The sequence below is a fragment of the Gorilla gorilla genome, chromosome 6 (assembly GCF_029281585.2).
Source record: "Gorilla gorilla gorilla isolate KB3781 chromosome 6, NHGRI_mGorGor1-v2.1_pri, whole genome shotgun sequence".
Classification (NCBI taxonomy): Eukaryota; Metazoa; Chordata; class Mammalia; order Primates; family Hominidae; genus Gorilla; species Gorilla gorilla.
This window is the reverse complement of record NC_073230.2, coordinates 28,341,551-28,366,947: the sequence shown is the minus strand read 5'-3', so window position 1 is coordinate 28,366,947 and position 25,397 is coordinate 28,341,551. Positions and strand designations below refer to the sequence as shown.

The following is a 25,397-nucleotide window of genomic DNA, read 5'->3' as shown; positions in this document are numbered from 1 at the left end:
GCTCCAGCCTGGGGGACAGAGTGAGATCCTGTCACAAAAAAATAAAAATAAATTTAAAAAAAGACCAGGCACAGTGGCTCACACCTGTAATCCCAGCACTTTGGGAGGTCGAGGCAGGCAGATCACTTGAGGTCAGGAGTTCAAGACCTGCCTGGCCAACATGGTGAAACCCCGACTCTACTAAAAAAATACAAAAATTAGCCAGGCATGGTGGTGTGTGCCTGTAGTCCCAGCTACTCGGGAGGCTGAGGCAGGAGAATCACCTGAACCTGCGAGGCAGAGGCTGCAGTAAGCCCAGATCGCACCACTGCACTCCAGCCTGGGTGACAGAGCAAGACTCTTTCTTAACAAACAAACCAAAAAAAATAAAATAAAATAAAACGATGTTCAGAATATTTCCAATCTGGTGAGTGTTAAATGATCTCATTGTTGCTTTTATTTGTATTTTCCTGGTTTCTGATAATGTTAAGTATATTTTTATATGTTTATTAGCTAATCCTCTTTCTATTCCATAAAAAACGTATTTCTTTTGCCACTTTTCTATTTGTAATTTGTATTTTTCTGATCAATTTGTGAGTGTTCTTTATGTATTTTATATATTATTCTTTGTTTTTTATTAGGGTTTACAGTACATAGGGTTAGATTTCTTTTTATGTATCTTTCTGGGATATGTTCAGACTTTCTAAATTTAAAGATTGGTGTGTCTTATTGTCATAGTCATTATCTCTTGGCATATTGTTTATTCCTCATTTTCCTCTCCTCTCTCGTAGACCTCTGATTAGATCTATATTAAGCCTTCCACTCTTTCCTCTATGTCTCTTAACCTCTCGTTCACCCATCACTCTTGGTAATTTATTAAGACTGAGATTTCAGTTCAATAATTTTCTCTTCTGCCGTGTCTAATCTGATGTTTAACACAACTGTTATTTTCTAGTCTCAATTTTTGCAGTTTTCATTTTTAGAAGTTCTACTTTGTTCTTTTTCAAAAGTGTCTGATTATTTTTCTTTTATTTCTTCATCATACCTTGAGAGTCTTTTATTATTTTTAATGTATTAATCTTTTGTTTCTGCTAATTCCAAAATCTATACTTTCTGTGGGTCTCTTTGTGTAGTTTTTATTTATTATTATTATTATTTTTTTTTTTTTTGAGACGGAGCCTCACTCTGTTGCCCATGCTAGAGTGCCATGGTGAGATCTCGGCTCACTGCAACCTATGCCTCCTGGGTTCAAGCGACTCTGCTGCCTCAGCCTCCTGAGTAGCTGGGACTACAGTGGCTGCCACCATGCCTGGCTAATTTTTGTATTTTTTTTTTAGTAGAGACAGGGCTTCACCATATTGGCCAGGCTGGTCTGGAACTCCTGACCTCAGGTGATCCGCCTGCCTTGGCCTCCCAAAGTGCTGGGATTACAGGCGTGAGCCACCACGCCTGGCCTATTTATTGTTTTTTAATGCGGACTCTCATGCATAGTGGTTTGTTTTGTTATATGCTTGTGATTATTATGAGCTCATATTTCCTGGAACTTTATTTATGGGAAATATTATGGTCTGGATTTAAATTTTGTTGCTCCAAAATGTATTTGCATTTGTCTCTTCCAGGAAAAACAGACCCTCTCAGCCTGGAATCCCTTTAAACTATAAGTCAGCCTGAGTTTTTATCTCTTTTCCCCCCCCCCACAGTAGTGTAATAGTATAAACTCTGGCCCTAAAACCTTAGGAGGATGGGCTTGTGAGAATCAATTCTAAAAGGACACTTTCTTTTTAACTCTTTACCTAAGGCCAGGATCAATATAGGCAAGTATCTCTATGTTCTCCCCCTGGGAGAAACAGTTACAGGTCACTCTCTGAACACCCTTTTGGTGTTCCTTCACCAGTCTGCAACCAAACTCTCATTGTTTTGTCCTCAGACATTGCCTCTCGTCTTCCTACAGATGTAGTCTGAACTCCCATGCCTGCAGAGATCAACTGATGTCTCAGGGCAGACTGGTTTCAATGCTGGCTCCATTTTTAGCATCCTTAACTTATCTTTGTTCCTGGCCTCCAAGGACTTTTCTTACTTTCCATTGAATCAAGCCATGCATTTAAATTATTATTTTAAAAAATTTATCCAGCATTCTTATAAGTTCTCTACTAGGAAAATGTCTCCAAATCTTTAGCCCACCTTAAATTAATTCCCTTAAAATCAAACATAAAAGAATAAGTCTTCAGATTTTAAAAAGTGCTTAAAATATTGAAAAGTACGGTAGATAAATATGTATATCTATGTAGATATAGGTACTATATAGATATAAATATGTAGATATAGATGTACATACAAAATAAAAGTGTACAAAACGGTTCTATCAATTATAAAGGGCATAATATTAAGCAGCATTGCCTAAGACAAACTAAGTGTTTTATTGGTTAATTCTAAGAATTTATAAAGAGGAAGAGGGAGGGAGAGAGAAAGAGCCAGTAAGAGAGAGAGGGAGAGAGAGAACTCAAACAATTACAAAGCCATTGAACAAGGGATTGAGTTCTAAACAAACTAGTCAACAGATAAGCTGAATATTCAGTAAGTGGATGTTAGACGATACAGTTGTTGGTGAACTGACAGTGAGCTGTTCTATATAGAGGTCTTTGTTGCATCTTCCTTCTATATTAGCTTTCATCTTAGTAGTTTATTTTTTAAAAAAGAAATGTGCACAATTATTTTGGACTGAATGACATGCGGGCCTGCCCCACCATTCTGTTGAATAAAATCCATTCTTTCCTTCACCAAATACAATAAATAGTTGGAAAACCCCACTATGAGATGATTAATAAAAAATTAAATTTTATTTTGTCTTACTTTTATATAGCTAAAATATAAAATACATATTTATTTTATATATGTATTATATATATTCACTGATAATATATATTCCCTAATAACATTTTAAACATACCAGCTAACTTCTATAGCATTTAATTTGATGATAGTATTGTTAGAGATACATGATTGCTATCAACAGAGAACTATTAACTTTCTCAATAACCAGCATCATAAAACAACTGGCCAAGCATCTACGTCATTCAATGATTCTGGCTCCCTCATTTTGAAATTGCATTTGAGTACTCGATGTTGAAAGATGATTGACCACAAGAGATGTTGAAATCTAAAAATACATAATGCAATTGATTCATAAAGCCAAGGTTGCTAATTGGGTAATATTATGCCTGCCTATAAATTGGCTGTCATAAATCTGAATAAGGCACCTTAGGATATTACATGAGTCTTTCCACCCGTGAAGTATATTTCATTTAATTGGACATTGCCTAGCACATTTTGTATATTATAGTTTAAACAAAACTATTATATTACCACAAAACTATTTCTTGAGTCACTTAACCAGCTACCACAAAACTCATGGACACGAAACAGGAGTCATTACAATAGGAAATAAAAAACTGATTAAAATGCCAGAGTTCTGAGCCAAAATGGTTTTTTTTTTCCTAATGGCAATATTAGAGACCTGACATAGTTTTCTCTTACTTGCTTCAAAAGATTTTTAAAAACAGCTCTCCTCTTACTTACACTGCCATAAATGAAAAATCATTTATAAGCAACATGCAGAAATTACATACTATTTTAATAGGATATTGTATTTTATTTGCTCCTTCATTAAATATTGATTTGTACACTAACTTCTTTTTTTGTGCCAAAAGAAGCTAAGCACCAACTGCCTATGAACTGGTTACAGATATAAGCATTTCTATGTTTCCAAGTCGCTTCTATAGTTAGAGACTATTCAAAAAGTATATGTATCTCCAAATAAGGGGCGTTATTGTTAGGATCCAAATAACTTAATGTAAAAGACAAAAACATATAACATAAATTCACTACATCAAAAGATCCTTAGGAGCCAAGGCTGTTCTCCCTTGGCTACCTTCAGCATAGTGCCTTACATATAGTTGATACATAGTGCATATCATTGTAACAAACTACTTAATGTTTAATATGGAGGAGCCAGTTCTTTAAAGCTTACTCTGTGTATTCATACACACACACACACACACACACACACAGGATTAGGTTTCCATATTTTAAAAATATGCTCTCTACCTCAATCTCGGCTAACCTTCTGTAACTAAACCAAGACTGAAGAACATTTCAGTAATTTTTAAAAATGCAAACATCAGACATCCATCTTTTAAAAAGTGATCCTAGAATTCTCCTAGCAACATATCCCCATTAAAATAGCTCCAATGCCACAGAAAACTTTATGTCAAAAAAAAAAAAAAATTAACAGAGTCTATTTCCTATTAGCTAGAAGAAATTCATGACCAGCATCTGTGGCTGCTCCCTATTGTACCTCACTGTCTTTATTTGGGGAGGGGTATACAGAGATGGTCAGAGCCATGGGTCTAGGGACAAATTTAAGACTTGTTATTCGTTTCCCACCAAAGACCCAGTAGTGAAAGGTTTCATAATAGTGTTGTGAGAATCTACTTTGAAAATGAAAGAATGTTTATTGAATCTCCAGTACAATAATCATGTGTTTTCTACCAGCGTCTCAACGGTGAGGAAGTGACTACTTCTTAAATTCAATGCTTGCGTCCAAATGACTCATGAGTCTGGAGACAAGAATATCAGTGTCTTAAGAACCACTTTTTGAAAGTCTCCCTGAGGCTACCCAAGTGTATTAATAGCCAAGACATGTGCTGGGATACTGTCAAATGAGAATTTAAGGTGAAAAAGACCCTATTTATCTTACCTGAAAAATGACTTTAGAAGACTAGTATTTAGCTTCATTTATTGACTTTTTGAACTTTCTAACAGCTGGTGGACTTCTTGTGCCTAGTTTTGCAATCTTCTGCTCTTTCTTCCAACCTTCTAAGCACTACATTTTTAAAAGATTATTATTTCTCTGAGCTGAGATTGGAAAATGTTTTATTGAGAAGCATTTTCAGTTGCCTACAACTTGGTGAAAAGGTGCTTACTCTTGCTGTTGAAATTTTGTACTGATACGATATTTGGAGAAATATTGATTAATGTGAGCATATTTTAAAACTGCTTAAGTTTCACTAGTCAACTTTTAGCCTTTCTTTAGGTTGCAGTCCTATAGCAAGTGCACTAAGGAATGATTTTTGCTACTACTTCTCCTCGTCTTTCCTCCAGCTTTTTCTTTTCTACATTTTTTTACTTAAAAAAAAAAAACCTTTAAATTTTGCTTACAGACCCAGAGCAATCTGAAACAACCAACACAACCAAAACAACCACAGTAAAATAATAATAAGTATGTGTGGGTATATATTTATTTCAAGCGTTTCATAGACACTTACTTTCCTGAGGTTAACAAATATACACAATGAACAATATGTGGTAAATTTGGATGAGTCATTCCTGTATATAGAATCTCTGGAAATCTCAACCACTGTTCTTGTCAGTCATCAGCTGATTTCATTCTCATAACTCCTGAAGAAAATAATTTTAATTTCTACCATGAAAAATATGTTGTACAAAATGCATTTGCATGAACAGAATGGACAAGTTAGTAATAATGCATGAACATTAATCATGTAATTTACCTTTTACATTTAAACACTGTACTAATGAAAACATCTGTCATTCCCTACTAAGTTATATGTCACTCTCAAAATCGGGGAATTAAGATCCTTCTAAAACCCAAAAGAATCTGGAAATTAACAATGCATCCTTTTTCTTTATTTTTCTATAGGCTATCACAAAAATCTCACTTAAGAATCAGAACAAAAGCTGTACCCTCAGTGTCTCAGTTACCCTTTGCTGCATAACAAACTACTACGAAATTTGGTGGTTTAAAACAAAAAGTCTTCTCTGGGCTTTGCCTGAGCTCACTCATGTGGTTACACTCAGCTGGAGGATCAGATGGGCTGCAGGGTCCAAGGTAGCCTCACTCAACTGTCTGGTACTTGGTGTTGGCTGTCAGGTGGGAAGCCTCAGTTCACCTAATGGCTTTTCATCCTCCAGTAAGCACAAGTTTCGTCACATAGAGGTCTCAGGGTAGCATTCTAGGAATGCAAAGGCAGAAACTGAAAATTCTGTTAAGCCCCAGCCTCCGGAACTCACACAACATCACTTCGGGCACATGCTCTTTGTCAAACAAGTCACATGATTAACCCGGCATCTAGGTCTAAAGAAATAGACTCCACTTCTGGATGGAAGGAACAGCAAAGTCATATTGCACAGGGGCCTGGATACAAGAATTGGAGAAATGTGTGGCCATTAAATAGTCTACCACACCTGGTTACAAAGGCCAAATTTTCAGTTCATAGAACAGGTCGACATCTCATCCCAGGCATTTGAAATCGCAAATGTCCAATGTCAGTGTGTGTCAAGCATTTGAAAAACAGCTTGTACAACACTTACGAATATTCCATACAATTTTCAAAGACAGAAGATCAATCCAGAACCATGTATGGTAAATAATGTTTTTCTGATCAAACCAAGAAGTTGACATCATTAGCATCATGCTTTATGTGCTAATACAATATTTCCTATTATGTGAAAGCAACCTTGGTGTCCTGTAAGCAAGTGCAGTTGCTCCGAATTCACCAAGAACTGACCATGGGCCCTCTGGGCTATCACTTCTAAACTGAACTGCACTGTAAATATTCTTTTAAGCAAGTTCCATATGCCAACAACTGTGATAGAAGTTTTTTCCTTAGATGGAAAAAATATATGAGGGGCATAACGAAATGGTAAAAATTTTCCCCGAGTGCTTTGTGAGGACAGAGGAAGGGAGCCTCATCACCCCTAATCTGGAAGATAACTCCACTGAAACAAGGATTTAACCACCATGAAGATATATCTTCTTTCTCTACTATCACCCTTTTTACTATATTTTTAAATTTTAGATGATGTTCTAGAGAAACTACAAGTAAAAACAAAACTTCTTTTCCCAAAATGATGTAAACAGAGAAGGTTGGGCAAAATTCAGATCCACTTTACGTTTTTTAAATTTCAGCAATAGCGTCTACATTTTACAGCTTGTAGTAAGCTTTCACTAGCTATGTCCTGATGTATATAAAGACAGATAAATAACAAAATTAATAGTAATTATTTTGTTTCATTCAAAGATCTCCATTACTTGTGCTATAAATAACACTGGTCATTAATACTTGTCCACAAACCGTAAGTACTTTTAAATTGTATCTCATTACAGCAAACACCTACAAAACATAGCTTCTTGTCCTTTCCTTCTAGGTAAAGAATTGCTGGATTACAGAGAGGTTCATTTCCTACACATATGCATATGCCTTTGTGCACTGAAAGTGGAAGATTTCTTTCAATTTTAAATGTTTCCCTTGGACAATGATCAATTTTTTTGTGAGTGGTGTTTTATCTTTTAATTTAACTGCTTGAAATGGACCAGCTGCAGAGTGGGAAGTGTGTTGACATTTATCCGAAGTCTTATCTTTATTAAATCACTTGTATTATTATACTACATAAACAACTTAATAAACACAGCAAATACTTATCTAACTGGAGTCAGTAAGTCTATTGAGCCAGCCAATTTACTCTTAATTTTCTGAAAAAGATAAAACCTCCTGTATCAGCTGAGTCACTGGGGAAATTAAGTCTTCACTTATCAAATCTGTTACCAAATCCAAAGTACCCCCCATGAGTACCTGAAGTGCTTTTGATTCTTTCTTTTCTATAGATACCCAATGGAACTGGATAGTGACCTTTCTACTCATTCCACTTCACAAATGTAATTCTTTTTCCACCCTCCCCCAATACCTCAATAACTTTCAGTTGTCCTTTTGCAATACTAAAGGATGTTATCAAGAGATTCTTTAGTTTTCTTCAAATATTTATAGTCACATTCATAATGAAAGAACAATGTGATGGGATCTTCCCAAACTGAAGTCAAACGCAAGATTTAAAATGTTCTCTGTAGTCTAACACTAGGCTGTCCAATATGGTAGCCACTTGCCACATTAAAATTTAAATTAATTTAAAATGTAAATTAACTAAAATTAAATAAAATTAAAAATTCAGTTTCTCAGTCACACTAGCCATGTTTGAAGTGCTCAGTAGCTATTTGTGGCCTACTGGCTACCTGAATGGACAACACAGAGACAGAATATTTTCATTATCACAGGAAGTTCTACTTTCAATTGCATGTTAAAGTACTTTTGATGCATTTTTTAATGCGAAAAAAAAAAAGTCTATTGAAGCCTCCTTTGTCCCTCTCTTTAATATAATTTCCTTCATTCCCCATGGGAATTGCTGTCATGAAGTTGAACATCTTTCCCACCCATGTTTTTAAAATAGATATTTTCCCTGGCCGGGCGCAGTGGCTCACGCCTGTAATCCCAGCACTTTGGGAGGCCAAGATGGGCGGATCACGAGGTCAGGAGATCGAGACCATCCTGGCTAACACAATGAAACCCTGTCTCTACTAAAAGTACAAAAAATTAGCCAGCCTGGTGGCGGGCGCCTGTAGTCCCAGCTACTGGGAAGGCTGAGGCAGGAGAATGTCGTGAACCCGGGAGGCGGAGCTTGCAGTGAGCCGAGATCCCTCCACTGCACTGCAGCCTGGGTGACTGAGCAAGACTCCGTCTCAAAAAAAAAAGGAAATAAAAATAAAATAGATATTTTTCCTAAAGTGGATTCATTAAGGAATAGTAGCACTTAAACTTTATATTAATAATAATGTCACTTAAATTTTTTACTCAACATTTTAATTTAGAAATTTATGCAAGTTAATAGTTTGTTTAATATTTCAGATAGGTAGCTAGGTCTCAGATCGTTTTGTATCCCATTGCATGAATATACCCTATTTATTTAGGCATATATGATTTTATTTATATTTTTATAATATCGTCCCTCTTACAAATAGCCATTGTTGTGGTTAGGTGATCAGTATAGAAAAAGATAATGAAATAAAAGTCATGTGGTTAGGTGACCAGTATAGAAAAAGATAATGAAATAAAAGTCATTATTTCATTTGGCAAGTAGCTACTTCTCTCTCCTATTCCTCACAGCCAAAGTGCCACTACCAAAAAGCCTAGGTAATCAGGTGCTGTTAAACATAAAGGCTTCTATGTTTCTCTTCCCCAAATACTGTTTATTTCAAAGACAGTAAACAATTACAGAGATTAAAGGTATAAGATAATTACAGCTTTCAGTGAAAAGAAAAAATTGATAATGTTATCTTGTCATACTTTTGTTTTTGTTTTTTGAGACGAAGTCTCGCTCTGTCGCCCAGGCTGGAGTGCAGTGGCACAATCTCGGCTCACTGCAAGCTCCGCCTCCTGGGTTCACACCATTCTCCTGCCTCAGCCTCCGGAGTAGCTGGGACTACAGGGCGTGTGGCACCACGCCCAGATAATTTTTTGTATTTTTAGTAGAGACGGGGTTTCACCATGTTGGCTAGGATGGTCTCAATCTCCTGACCTTGTGATCCGCCTGCCTTGGCTTCCCAAAGTGCTAGGATTACAGGCGTGAGCCACCGTGCCCGGCCGTCATAGTTTTAAGCAACACTACCTACATTTACTTTTTACTCAGACGTAAGATAGGAATATGATCTCTCACATATGGCAGAAGGCACTTGAATAAATCACCGATGCAAGATTAAGGAATAATCATGCTGTAATCAATAGGACTCAACTCACCCTCTTGGAGAACACCAACAACAAAAAGTTAAATATTTATTTTTAATGTTCAAATTAGCCACTTCAGTTCCTGTAGTATCAAGTTAGACTCTGCCTCCTCCCTGTGAATTGTGCAAAAACCAGATGAGTTTTCTTAGTTTGAATATGGAACTACTGTTTCCAGTTGTCTCTCCAAGAGAGCTGGAGAATATGCTGAGTTTACCTCAGGTCCTGTTCACCTTTTCCTGACTTCCATACACATTTGGCAGCCATGTTGCAAACAGGCCATCCATACGATGAGAGACTGTCGGTTTTAAGCTTATTTTATACCAAGTATTTTACATATCTTATCTTATTTAATCCTCATAATAATTCTCAAAGGAATGTATTATTTTTATCCCCAGTTCACCCGTGACAAAACTAAGGCTCAGAGAAATGAAGAAATTGGCAAAGATTGTGCAGGAAGGAAATAACATTAAATTTGAGACATTTGTCCGAAATCAAAGCTCTTTAAACTGCATTTTATTCAATAAATAGTTACTGAGTGAAATGTTTTATTAAATAATTCAGAAGAATTAGATTCTAGTCTATTTTGACCAAATTAACTACGTGAACCTGGCAACAATGTTAATAATTACAGATCTTTCTAGCATTTTATAAAAAAATCTTTATTCCCCTTAGAGCCTCCATTGTCTCACCTATATAATTACAAAATTAAATTAGATGATCTCTAAAGCCTCTTGCAAGGTTAAAACTGTGTGAATTTAAATGACAAAATCATTAACAAGTGCTGATTAAGAAGCATTTGTTGTAATAAGACCTATACAATAGAAAAAACTTCCTGTTCTCAAGGATCCAGTAATCTAAAAAATGCCCATCAGTCACAAATACACAATTAAAGATAAAATAGAAACACAAATATGTGATAAACCTTTAAAATCTAATGAATGCTAAAACTACAAATAAAAATAAATGCTGGAAAATATGAATCATAATTTAACTTTCCATTACGCATTGTCAAATTAGACTTGTTTTTAACAAGTGAGACTGCAAGCTCCCTGAAGGCAAGGGATATTTCTTTTTGATTTGCTCCTCTGCTTCGTATACCCAGGGCTTAGAATTATGACTCACATAAAATGGTCATTCAATAAATATTTCTTGATTGGGGAAATGAATAAATGGATAGACTTTATTAAATGAATGGGCAACAATATCTTTTATATTTTAATTCATTGCCTTTTAGGGCTCTAGGTAGCTTGTTGGCCAGCAGAAAAAAATAGTCAATAAAAGGCTGAATTATTAATGCCAGTTTACAGAGATTAAGAGATTGAGTTTTACATCTGTTCATTTACTTATACAAGGGAGATAAGAATAGGTACCATAATGGAGTCTTGGGAATGTTTTAGATGTTGTTTTGTTGGTTTGTCTGTTTTTAAAAGGTCAGATCCCCTGTCCTCCCACAGTGTGACATGGAGAGGAGCTAGAAGGTAGTATATGATTACGGAGGATGAGAGGGTCTACCTGGGAGAGCTTACCTGAGAGGTCTATACAGGACTAAGTTCTGTCACTGTGGTGGCATTGGTGAGTGCTCTCAGTACCATGCAGTGCCTGCCAGGGGGTGTGTCTTCATCAGAAGTTCTCACCACTGTGGGGTGAGAACCTGCTTTCCCAGTTTCCCACCTACATCTTCATGCATTGTGAACCAAAGGATTTGCACCTCTTCTGTGACATTTTGCTGAGCTCTATACTAACTACACAGAATACCACAAGCAAGCACCTCCCTCAGAGGGTAGGACATGATAGTGTGATGGTTAAAGCCCACACCCCAGGTACTGGGTGGGACCAGCGGATCAGAGAACACACCTCAATTTCATTCGAGTTTCTAGATTTGAAATACTTCAACAGATAATCTATACCAGTGGTCCCCAACTTTTCTGGCACCAGGGACTGGTTTCATGGACAATTTTCCCACAGATGGGGGTGGAGGAGGGATGGTTTCAGGATGAAACTGTTCATCAGGTCATCAGACATTAATTAGATTCTCATAAGGAGTACACAACCTAGATCCCTCACATGTGCAGTTCACAATAGAGTTTCTGCCCCTGTGAGAATCTAATGTCACTGCTGATCTGACAGGAGGTGGAGCTCAGGCCGTAATGCTCACTCGCCACCACTCACGTCCCGTTGTGTGGCCCGGTTCCTAACCACAGACCGGTGCCAGTGCCAGGGATTGGGGACCCCTGGTCTATACTACATGTTTGGAAGAGAAAGGAGACAAAGCCATAGAAACCCGACATGTCCATTCATCGTGGATTGACATAAAATATAATATTATTAAGCAAAAATTTCTATCATGAAAAAACAGTTTGCACAATAGAATGATGTTGGGTGTTTATTCTAAATTTTTTATTTGCTTTTATGGCTAATTGTAGTCAATATTTTTTAAATCCCAATATAGTGTGGGAAAATTTTAGAGTAATAACTTGACATAGCAAAATACCTTAAGAACCCCTGCCCATTTCCATATTTTATGAACAAGAAACTAAGGTCTGATCAAATTAATGAAATAAATCGAGAAAACAAGGTTAGAGAAAAAAAATAAAAAGAAATGAACAAAGCCTCCAAGAAATATAGGACTATGTGAAAAGACCAAAGCTATGTTTGATTGGTATACCTGAAAGTGATGGGGAGACTGGAACCAAGTTGGAAAACACTGTTCAGGATATTCTCCAGGAGAACTTCCCCAACACAGCAAGGCAGGGCAACATTCAAATTCAGGAAATACAGAGAACGCCACAAAGATACTCCTTGAGAAGAGAACCCCAAGACACAAAATTGTCAGATTCACCAAGGTAGAAATGAAGGAAAAAGTGTTAAGGGCAGCCAGAGAGAAAGGTCAAGTTACCCACAAAGGAAGGCCCAACAGACTAACAGTGGATCTCTCAGCAGAAACCCTAGAGGCCAGAGGAGAGTGGGGGCCAATATTCAACATTCTTAAAGAAAAGAATTTTCAACCAGAATTTCATACCCAGCCAAACTAAGCTTCATAAGTGAAGGAGAAATAAAAATCCTTTACAGACAAGCAAATACTGAGAGATTTTGTCACCACCAGGCCTGCCTTACAAGAGCTCCTGAAGGAAGCACTAAACATGGAAAGAAACAACCGGTACCAGCCACTGCAAAAACAGGCCAAATTGTAAAGACCATCCATGCTATGAAGAAACTGCATCAATTAAAAGGCAAAATAATCAGCAAACATCATAATGACAGGATCAAATTCACACATAACAATATTAACCTTAAATGTAAATGGGCTAAATGCCCCAATTAAAAGACAAAGACTGGCGAATTGGATAAAGAGTCAAGACCCATCAGTGTGCTATATTCAGGAGACCCATCTCACGTACAAAGATGCATATGGGTTCAAAATAAAGGGATGGAGGAAGATCTACCAAGCAAATGGAAACCAAAAAAAGCAGGGGTTGCAATCCTAGTCTCTGATAAAACAGACTTTAAACCAACAAAGATCAAAAGAGACAAAGAAGGCCATTATATAATGGTAAAGGGATCAATTCAACAAGAAGAGCTAACTATCCTAAAAATATATGCACCCAATATAGAAGCACCCAGATTCATAAAGCAAGTCCTTAGAAACCTACAAAGAGACTTTGTAGGTTGCCACACGATAATAGTGGTAGACTTTAACACCCCACTGTCAATATTAGACAGATCAACGGGACAGAAGGTTAACAAGGATATCCAGGACTTGAACTCAGCTCTGCACCAAGCAGACCTAATAGACATCTACAGAACTCTCCATCCTAAATCAACAGAATATACACTCTTCTTAGCACATCGCGCTTATTCCAAAATTGGCCACATAATGGGAAGTAAAGCACTCCTCAGCAAATGTTAAAGAATAGAAATAACAACAAACTGTCTCTCAGACCACAGTGCAATCAAATTAGAACTCAGGATTAAGAAACTCACTCAAAACTGCACAACTACATGGAAACTGAAAAACTTGCTCCTGAATGACTACTGGGTAGATAATGAAATGAAGGCAGAAACAAAGATGTTCTTTGAAACCAATGAGAACAAAGACACAACGTACCAGAATCTCTGGGACACATTTAAAGCAGTGTGTAGAGGGAAATTTATAGCACTAAACGTCCACAAGAGAAAGCAGGAAAGATCTAAAATCGACACCCTAACGTCACAATTAAAATAACTAGAGAAGCAAGAACAAACAAATTCAAAAGCTAGCAGAAGGCAAGAAATAACTAACATGAGAGCAGAACTGAAGGAGGCGGAGATACAAAAAATCCTTCAAAACATCAATGAATCTAGGAGACGTTTTTTGAAAAGATCAGCAAAACTGAGAGACCACTAGCAAGACTAATAAAGAAGAAAAGAGAGAGGAATCAAATACATGCAATAAAAAATGATAAAGAGGATATCACCACTGATCCCACAAAAATACAAATTACCATCAGAGAATTCTATAAATACCTATATGCAAATAAACTAGAAAATCTAAAAGAAATGGATAAATTCCTGGACTCATACACCCTCCCAAGACTAAACCAGGAAGAAGGTGAATCTCTGAATTGACCAATAACAGGCTCTGAAATTGAGGCAATAATTAATAACCTACCAAACAAAAAAAGTCCAGGACCAGATGGATTCATAGCCAAATTCTACCAGAGGTACAAAGAGGAGCTGGTACTATTCCTTCTGAAACTATTCCAATCAACAGAAAAAGAGGGAATCCTCCCTAACTCATTTTATGAGGCCAAGATCATCCTGATACCAAAGCCTGGCAGAGACACAACGAAAAAAGAGAATTTTAGACCAATATCCCTGGTGAACATTGATGCAAAAATCCTCAATAAAATACTGGCAAACCGAATCCAGCAGCACATCAAAAAGCTTATCCACCCCCATCAAGTTGGCTTCATCCCTGGGGTGCAAGGCTGATTCAACATATGCAAATCAATAAACATAATCCATCACATAAACAAAACCAACAACAAAAACCACATAATTATCTCAATAGATGCAGAAAAGGCCTTCAACAAAATTCAACAGCCCTTCATGCTAAAAACTCTCAATAAACTAGGTACTGATGGAAGGAATCTCAAAATAATAAGAGCTATATATGACAAACCCACAGCCAATATCATACTGAATGGGCAAAAACTGGAAGCATTCCCTTTAAAAACCGGCACAAGACAAGGATGCCCTCTCTCACCACTCCTATTCAATATAATGTTGGAAGTTCTGGCCACGGCAATCAGGCAAGAGAAATAAATAAAGGGTATTCAATTAGGAAAAGAGGAAGTCAAATTGTCCCTGTTTGCAGACGACATGATTGTATATTTAGAAAACCCCATCGACTCAGCCTAAAATCTCCTTAAGCTGATAAGCAAATTTAGCAAAGTCTCAGGATACAAAATCAATGTGCAAAAATCACAAGCATTCCTATACACCATTAACAGACAGAGAGCCAAATCATGAGTGAACTCCCATTCACAACTGCTACAAAGAGAATAAAATACCTAGGAATCCAACTTACAAGGGATGTGAAGGACCTCTTCAAGGAGAACTACAAACCACTACTCAATGAAATAAAAGAGGACACAAACAAATGGAAGAATATTCCATGCTCATGGATAGGAAGAACCAATATCGTGAAAATGGTCATACTGCCCAAAGTAATTTATAGATTCAATGCCATTCCCATCAAGCTACCAATGACTTTCTTCACAGAATTGGAAAAAACTACTTTAAAGTTCATATGGAACCAAAAAAGAGCCCACATTGCCAAGACAATCCTAAGCAAAAACAACAAAACTGGAGGCATCATGCTACCTGACTTCAAACTACACTACAAAGCTACAGTAACCAAAACAGCATGGTACTGTTACTAAAACAGATATATAGACCAATGGAACAGAACAGAGGCCTCAGAAATAACACCACACATCTACAACCATCTGATCTTTGATAAACCTGACAAAAATGAGAAATGGGGAAAGGATTCCCTATTTAATAAATGATGTTGGGAAAACTGGCTAGCAATACGTAGAAAGCTGAAACTGCACCCCTTCCTCACATCTTATACAAAAATTAATTCAATATGCATTAAAGACTTAAATGTTAGACCTAAAACCATAAAAACCCTAGAAGAAAACCTAGGCAATGCCATTCAGGACATAGGCATGGGCAAGGACGTCATGACTAAAACACCAAAAGCAATGGCAACAAAAGCCAAAATAGACAAATGGGATCTAATTAAATTAAAGAGCTTCTGCACAGAAAAGAAACTACCATCAGGGTGAACAGGCCACCTACAGAATGGGAGAAAATTTTTGCAATCTACCCATCTGACAAAGGGCTAATATCCAGAATCTACAAAGAACCCAAACAAATTTACGAGAAAAAAACAACCCCATCAACAAGTGGGCAAAGGATATGAACAGATACTTCTCAAAAGAAGACATCTATGCCGCCAACAGACACATGAAAAAATGCTCAACATCACTGGTCATCACAGAAATGCAAATCAAAACCACAATGAGATACCATCTCACACCAGTTAGAATGGCGATCATTAAAAAGTCAGGAAACAACAGGTGCTGGAGAGGATGTGGAGAAATAGGAACACTTTTACACTGTTGGTGGGACTGTAAACTAGTTCAACCATTGTGGAAGTCAGTGTGGCGATTCCTCAGGGATCTAGAACTAGAAATACCATTTGACCCAGCCATCCCATTACTGGGTATATACCCAGAGGATTACAAATCATGCTACTAAAAAGACACATGCACACATATGTTTACTGTGGCACTATTCACAAGAGCAAAAACTTGGAACCAACCAGAATGTCCAACAATGATAGACTGGATTAAGAAAACATGGCACGTATGCACCATGGAATACTATGCAGCCATAAAAAAGGATGAGTTCATGTCCTTTGCAGGGACATGGATGCAGCTAAAAATCATCATTCTCAGCAAACTATCACAAGGACAGAAAACCAAACACTGCATGTTCTTACTCACAGGTGGGAATTGAACAATGAGATCACTTGGAAACAGGTCGGGGAACATCACACACTGGGGCCTGTTGCGGGGTGGGGGGCTGGGGGAGGGATAGCATTAGGAGAAATACGTAATGTAAATGATGAGTTGATGGATACAGCAAACCAACAAGGCACATGTATACCTGTGTATCAAACCTGCACGTTGTGCACATGTACCCTAGAACCTAAAGTATAATAATAATTAAAAAAAGAAAGAAACTAAGGTCTACGGGGTGTTAAGTAACTTGTGGTATGGTCGAGAACTAAATTCTCCCTTTTGCTATATACTTGACATTTCTCTTGCTAGGAATTCCTTTATTGCCCAGCAAATAAAGGTGTGTAATCCTCCAAAGATCTCAAAAATTTCTGACTGTGAGCCATTTTGATTCTGAACTCATCAAACCATCTCTGTTTTTTAATAACATAAATCATGAGAGATATTTCTATAATAAACAAAGCAATTACTCCTCTACTCCCAAAATGCATGGCACCAACTCATGGCCACTGGGCATTTTTTAAAATTCTAGCTGTGTTGTTCTGATTCCAATTATACACAGTTTTTAAAAAGTCTTTGCATATAAGAAATCTAAGCCAGGAAAATTTTTGGTTGCTTTAAATAGGAGATTTAATAAGACTCTTAGAATGACCTGAGTATGACCCCAAACACTTTAGAATAGCACCTTTAAATATCACTGCCAAACAAGCTTTAAGAAATGATGTCCTTAAAGTCATTCATGAACATCTCAAAGAATTAAGAAATGGGTGAAGGAAGTTCCTTGTCTTGATTCCCATTAAAGAAAACTCTAGCTATAATTATAGTCTTTTTTCAGACAGATAGAAATTGATTAACTCACTTCTATCAGAATTAAGTGTGTGGGCACAGGAGCATCAGGCTTAGGTTGGAATTATGGAATCTCAGCACGAATGCATCTAGCTCAGCGACCTCAGGCAAGTTACAGCATTTCTCTCAGTTTATTCAACTGTAAAATGAGAGTAATAATAGTAACTTCCTCTCAGGATTAGTGTGAAGACTAAAGGAGTCATCTGTAAGTGCAATAGGGTGAATTGTGTTCCCCTCTTCCCGAAATGTATGTTGAGATCCTAACTCCTAGTCCCTGTGAATGTGACCTGATTTGGGAAAAGAGGATATTTGCAGATGTAATCAAAGTAAGATGAGATCATTCTGAATTAGAGTAGGCCCTAATCCAAGATGACTGGTGTCCTAATAACAGAAGACACACGGCCGGGTGCGGTGGCTCACGCCTGTAATCCCAGCACTTTGGGAGGCCAAGATGGGCGGATCACGAGGTCAGGAGATCGAGACCGCGGTGAAACCCCATCTCTACTAAAAATACAAAAAAAAAAAATTAGCCAGGCGTGGTGGCGGGCGCCTGTAGTCCCAGCTACTCAGGAGGCTGAGGCAGGAGAATGGCGTGAACCTGGGAGGGGGAGCTTGCAGTGAGCGGAGATCACGCCACTGCACTCCACCCTGGGTGACAGAGTGAGACTCCATCTCAAAAAAAAAAAAAAAAAAAAAAGAGAGAAGACACACACAGGGATGAACACCATGGAAGATAGAGGCAAAGACTGAAATGATGCTGCCACAAGTCAAGGAATGCCAGAGGCTACCAGAAAACGAAAGAGGCAAAGAAGGATCCTCCCCTAGAGATTTTGGAGGGAATTTGGCTCTGTCAATGCACTCGTTTTGGTCTTTAAGCCTCCGGAGCTCAGAAAATAAATTTGTGTTGTTTTAAGCCACCCAATTTGTGGCACTGGTTTACAACAGCCCTAGCAAACTAATGCAGGAAGGTTGTAACATAGAACTTAGCACATAACAAGAGCTCAATAAATTATTATTACTACTACTACTCAAGAGTGATGTTATATCAAGGTGTCAATAGAAAAAAGAGTGACGTATGTTATGCTTTACACAGCGAGGGATAAAGATACGTTATAGATCATATCATAAGCTTCAGGACCTTTCTTTAACACAGATTTCTTGGAGGGCCCTACACTACACCTTATTTTGTATTCTGAAAGTTGTATAAGCTTCAGGCCCCACAAAACCATGATCCACTCCTTCCTCTGACAGTTTGGAATTCCTGACTTTGAATTTTGCTGTTTCCAGTAAAAGCACGGGCAAGCTGCCTTTTCCCTGCTTTCAAGACTTATGAAATCTTATGGCCCTAGCCTTGCCCTTGCTGTCTCTTGTGAAGCTACAGCTCTTTAATCACTTACCAGTACCATGGGTAGGAGCTAAAACCCCTGGTTTGGTGTCCTTGCCTCCGAGTCTCATGAACTTGCTTCATTGACTCCTGTGAAGAGAAAAGTAAAATGGCCCACAGAGAGTCACATTTTCAGCCTCCAGTGCTCTTAAGATTCGTCTCATTTCATCGAAGAAGTACGACTATGAGTCTGTTGTTACGTAGTATCAAGGGCTGGAGAATCCCTTTCAGCCCATATTTTCCCAGAAAGTCTATTTCTAGCTCACTGTCAAATTTCTCATAACCATCATGCCCCCAAAACTACCAGTGCTGCTCTACAAGAAGTGCTAGATTTCGTAGGTATGTAGAAAATTCACATATCTCTTTGTGGCTGCAGGCCTTTAACTAAAAGAAACTGCTTCCCCTTCAGAAGACCCTTAAACATTTAAAATATAGAAACTCCTTCAGAACTAAGCAAATGGATATAGCTTCCCTTTGGTTTCTCGCAGGCTCTCAAGGGGATCGTTATTTTGTTTTAAAAAAAAAAACAAGGTTAAATTTGGATTTTCACATATAGTTTTCTTAAAGCAGGTTGCATCTGTCCAGAAGCTCTGAGAAGAAATTTATATGAGTGTCTATCTTGCTTATTAGAGTACACATGGATATGATTAAAAATATGTAGAAAAGCATTTGGGGATGAATTGTTAAGTCTTTCCTCTATTCTTTTAGTTTTTACAATCTAACATTGCACAAGCCAGTAACCTTAAGTTGGGGGGAATTACCCAAATTTGAATGCAGTATTCCAAGGCGATCCCAGCCAATCAGCTTTGTTCACCAATTAACAAGGCTGCATCTTTATTGCATGGTCCCAAAGGAAACACTGAAGAATTCGATCCCTTCCCCAGTACGTTTTGCAAAAATCAGAGATTCCTTGGAAATTGCTAAATCACCTCTTAACTAATATTTTTCTTGATTAAAAGGTGAAAATTTGTTTTACCACATCACTTTGTAGGTGAGTAGGGAAGACTTCTAGAAAAGTACTTCACTAGGAAGTTTTGGGATAGAAGAAAAGGAACACACAAAGGATTGGAATAGTATCTATGTTCATCCCAACCCCTGTTTATTCTACCACCTCCACAATGAGACTCCACATTTATCTCACATGCAGAACTTCCTTTTACTTCAAAGGGAATTCCACCTCTTCCAGGAATAAAAAGGGATAAGCCAGCAAGGTGCAGTTGCTGTGATGATGAAAAACCATCCTAGAAACATGACGTAGTACCTAGAAGTAATGCAAACTTGATAGCACTGGTACATGCATTTTCATTTCAGGTCAGAACACCAAGATGAAGTTCTAATCGTGTTCCAACTCATTTTGACCTGAAATAGATTAGCAATTGGATTTTGAAAAATGTGTGCCATGCTACATTGTTAAATCACTGTAAATCAAAGGATGATGAACTAACCTGATGTTAATTGTGAATATTGCTTCCAGGCCTCATTTCTTTAATGTGGAACTATGCTTTATTTTCAATAGCTTTTCCAATATGCTTAATTGCATATTATAAGTGAAAGCTCTTTGTAAAATTCTAAAACCTTATCTATTAAACTTTCTTCCATTATTATTATCTACATTCAATTTTCACACAGAAAATCTTCCCATTTACTACCCTCAAATAAAACTTTAGTAATTGTCAGTCTTCCTAACGTAAATGTCTTTACAAAGCCCAATAAACTCCCCTCTCTCTCCTTTTTGATTCATAGAGATGTTAATCTGATAATACAACTCAGAAGGTATCCACTTTAATAAGTACTGAATGTAAAACACAGAAACTTTCATTGTTAGAATATTCCTAAATCCTTTGATTGAAAAGATCCTAATACTAAAAGCATTTTCAAAGGAAATGAGGAAAGACACAATCCCATTATTACATTATTTTCTTGGCATTAAAAAAAAAGTTCCATGACCCACTTTATTAGTGGTTTTCCTAGTCAAGCTTATAATGATTTCTGGCCTCTGCCCTTGGGTGCTTTCCGAGGGATTTAGAGGCATATATCACCTTGACTGATATGCGATATAACTATTTAGTACAGCTATGAAATTAACTGTTCACCCTTTAGCCTGGGGCTTAATGGAATACGGGCTGGATATCACGGGCATTATTTAATAACTCACGCTTTATCCCTTCCCTTTATGAAGTTCAACATTTTAACAAATGATGACCACTTGTTGCTTTTGCTGAGATTCCCCTATGTTAGCCTGACAAAGAACATTCTTCCTTTTCATTCATGAATTCATTCAACAAATATTTGGTTAGTACCTACTGTGTGCTGGGTGCTAGGTGCAGGAATTAATGGTGAACCAAAGAAACCCACTCTTCATGAAGCTTACAGTGAGAGTCTTTCCTAAAAATTATGTAGCATTCAAGGCCGGGTGTGGTGGCTCACACCTCGTAATCCCAGCACTTTGGGAGGCCAAGGTAGGCAGATCACTTGAGGCCAGGAGTTTGAGACCAGCCTGGCCAACATGGTGAAACCCCATCTATACTAAAAATACAAAAATTAGCCAGGAGTGGTCGCGGGCACCTGTAATCCCAGCTTCTTGGGAGGCTGAGGCAGGAGAATCACTTGAACCTGGGAGGCGGAGGTTGCAGTTAGCTGAGATTGTGCTACTGCACTCCAGCCTGGGGGACAGAGCAAGACTCTATAAAAAAAAAAAAAATTGGCATGCATACTCTTTTAAGGTTCCTATATAGTCTCACCTACTACATTTAGCTAGTCCTTCTTTATCTGAAATTCTGTGTTGTTTTTTCAGTCATCTCAACTTCCTGTGTTTACAATATAGAATTATATTTCCATGGGAGAAAAGTTTAAAAAACAGTCCAAATAATGCAGTTTGTTGTGAAGACTTTGCATTAGATGTGAAACCATATTCCTACACCAAGCATTTCCCAGACAGTCTCAATTTATGAGACTGCATTGAATTCAGTGTTGATATTGTGGTGTTTTGGAATCATCATCTTGTTCCATGACTTTGCCTCACTGTTTCTCATGAATTGGAGGTGGCAGGGAGGCGGGAGAGAATTAAGAATGTTAGCAACTTTGTTTTAAGGTATCTCAAGCATTTTTTGCTATGTGTCCCCACAGTACTTAACATATAAATCTATATATTGCATATTATTTTCCACAACCTGCCTTTTCCATTCCAATTTCCAGTTCCTACCCTGTAATTTCTAAGTACACATAATTACTGCTTCAGGTGCTAAATTCTACATTCACAAGTATCTACACCCCAGCCCTCCAAAACAAAAGACATCAGCTAGCTAAATACAATTACCATATTACAAAATGTACAAATTTCAGCAATAACCATGGCTTAAGAATGTTCAAACATAGACACTCTTCCTCAAGGATTTCTTCCTAGTGAAATATAGGCTTTGTTTTAACAATTTTGACTTCAGGATACCTCTTTAATAAGTGGCCAGTCTCCATGGCTGGGCACAGTGGCTCACACCTGTAATCCCAACACTTTGGAAAACCAAGGTGGGAGAATTTTTTGAGCCCAGGTGTTCAAGACCAGCCTGGGCAACATCATGAGACTCCATCTCTGCGAAAAAAAACTTTAAAAATAGCCAGGCGTGGTGGTGCATGCCTGTAGCCCCAGCTATTTGAGAGGCTGAGGCAGGAGGATTGCTGGAGCCCAGGTGACTGAGGCTGCAGAGAGCCGTGATTGTGTCACTGCACTCCAACCTGTGTAACAGACCAAGACCTCCATCTCTAATAATAATAATAATAAACAAGTGGCCAATCTCCAAATGTTAGGAAACAGAAAATAGATGTAACAAGAAAAGTAACTGTGACTATACGAATATTTACAATTTTTCCTTGTCCTTGTAGGGAAGACTCTGTATTTCAATTCAATATTTATATATGTATTCAGCAAGGAAATATTTAGTTACCGCTACCAGACATTTTTCTAGATGTTGAAGATATTATTGTGGGGAAAAAGAACAAAACAAGTTCCTGCCCCCATGAAGTTTACCTTCCAAAAAAAGAGGCAGATAAGCCCCCTGCTTTGGTCATTTTTTCAGCTACATCAGGAAGGAGCTCTATGTGATGTTAATGTTGATAGACAATATTTAATTTTTCTTTGTAATGAATAACATAACATATTTAATATACTTAACATGCAGTCTAAATATAGCACCTTTATGACTACAATTCACCAGTGGTCTCAGGTAACATTTTATTGGTAGTAATGATTATTTAAAAACCATCGAGAGTTAGCTAATTCTATAAATAGGAAGAGTAATGGAAAACTATACTACCTGTCCTCATAACTTATTTAAAGGAGGACAATCAATTACATCTTTGAAGAGCAGTCTGACAATATTCTCATCTGACATGATATATACATACATATATATATATTTGTGAATGCATTGAACGTGTCTGTGGCAGGATATGCAAGAAACAGGTAGCTGGCTGTCTTCAGGAAGATCTTAGGTAGCCTATTACCTAATACTTCCAGCTGTCTACAGCCAACATCCATTCTGATGGATTGGAGTCTGTGCGACACTGATTGTTAAATGCCCAAATATCACACTGGCAAAGCTTGTCAAAATTTTAATTAAACTTATTCTTAAACCCAACAATTCCACATACATGTATATCCTAAAGATATACTTGCATATGTAAGAAATAATCTATGTAAAATGATATTCATTAAAACATTATTCAATATAGCAAGGAATTGGAAATGACCTAAATGTCCATCAATGGAGGACTGCTTAAATAGATTACGTTACATTGATAAAATATTATGCAGTTTTTTAAAAGCATGAAACAGGCCAGGCATGGTGGCTCATGCCTGTAATCTCAGAACTTTGGGAGGCCAAGGTGGGCGGATCACCTGAGGTCAGGGGGGTTTGAGTCCAGCCTGAACAACATGGAGAAACCCCGTCTCTACTAAAAATAGAAAATTAGCTAGGCGTGGTGGCATATGCCTGTAATCCCAGCTACTCGGGAGGCTGAGGCAGGAGAATCGCTTGAACCTGGGAGACGGAGGTTGTGGTGAGCCGAGATCGCACCATTGCACTCCAGCCTGGGCAAGAAGAGTGAAACTCCGTCTCAAAAAAAAAAAAAAAGAAAAGGCATGGAACAACTCTGTGTGCAATGATATAAAAAAAAACTCTTCAAAAAGCATTATTAAATGAAAAACATCAAAGTAGAAGACACTGTGCAACATGCTATCATTTGTGTTTGTGTATGTGTTGAATGCAGGTGCGTAATATATATACATACACACATATTTACATACGTATATATATTTGTGAATGCATTGAACGTGTCTAGGGCAGCATATGCAAGAAAACAGGTAGCTGGCTGTCTTCAGGAAGATCTTAGGTAGCCTATTACCTAATACTTTTAGGAGGGAGGAGGCTTACTTTTTGCCTCAAATCCCTTTTGCTACCTTTTGAACTTCTTACCATACGCATGTATAGCTTTTTATACTATTTTTTCAAAGAAAACCAATCAAATAAACATGGTGACCCTTATTTTCTTTATATCTAGAGAAAATTTTAACTTCCTGAACATTAAAATGGGGAACAAAAAAATCAAACATTCTCAAGTAGCTTCTACTCTAACCAGAAAGTATGGCATACACATTCATACTGTGGGGTTTTTCCCTCTTTGTCTGGTAATTCTAACAAAATGCCATTAAACTGTATATTTTACATCTTTTCATTATGTATATGTCAGAGGATTGATAAGCAATCTGCACATAGTTTCGAACCAGTGTCTGATTTTCTTCTTTTGAGTTTAATGTTGTCAAATGGGGTATAAAGTTGCCTGCATGCTCCTCAGTAAAAGTTGGTTCTTGGGGACTCTGCATCAAGATGAGGCTCATTACTCATCCCTTGGCATATCAATTCTCACTTTCTACTCAGAGACATACAGAAAAGACTTCCACATATTGGACTAGACCTCTTGTTCTCAGAAAATTCAGAATTTCTTTAGAGGGCACCAAGGTAGATACTTGCAATGGCTTTAAAAACAAAAAGAAAAGAAATGTAATTCAATTATTTTAAGGGCAGTGTCTTTAATTTTTCACTTTACTTATTGTCAACCACTGATGCATATTGACATAAGTACAAATAGATTATTTCCAAAGACTGTCAGGGAAGATTTTTAATCTATAATAAACAAAGAAAAGTTCACATCTCCAGAAAAGTGATGAAATTTTGTGTCAAGATAAATTTAGCACATTAAATTTGTTGCAGATTTAAATTAATGCAGATAGTGCCAAATAAAACAAAACAAAACAAAAAATACAAGGGAAGATTCAGAAACATTGATCATGGCCAAAATACGCCCCAACACTGTTAAGAGGTTTACTTCAGTAATATCTGCGGTCATTGACTAGGTGAATGAAACTCATTCTTTCAAGAGCATCCAATTATCAGTTTACTGTAGAGTGAGCATTCTAATAAATCAGCATAC

The 25,397-nt window shown here is 37.4% G+C and overlaps 1 long non-coding RNA gene across 1 annotated transcript in view; it reads right to left on the bottom strand.

The window, feature by feature from the left end:
• LOC109027660 (uncharacterized) overlaps positions 1–25,397 on the bottom strand; it is a 194,476-nt gene that overhangs the window by 129,066 nt on the left and 40,013 nt on the right. The window contains exon 2 of the long non-coding RNA XR_002006688.3: positions 18,928–19,004. This is a non-coding gene — a long non-coding RNA (uncharacterized lncRNA). The remainder of the gene's footprint in view (positions 1–18,927; positions 19,005–25,397) is intronic.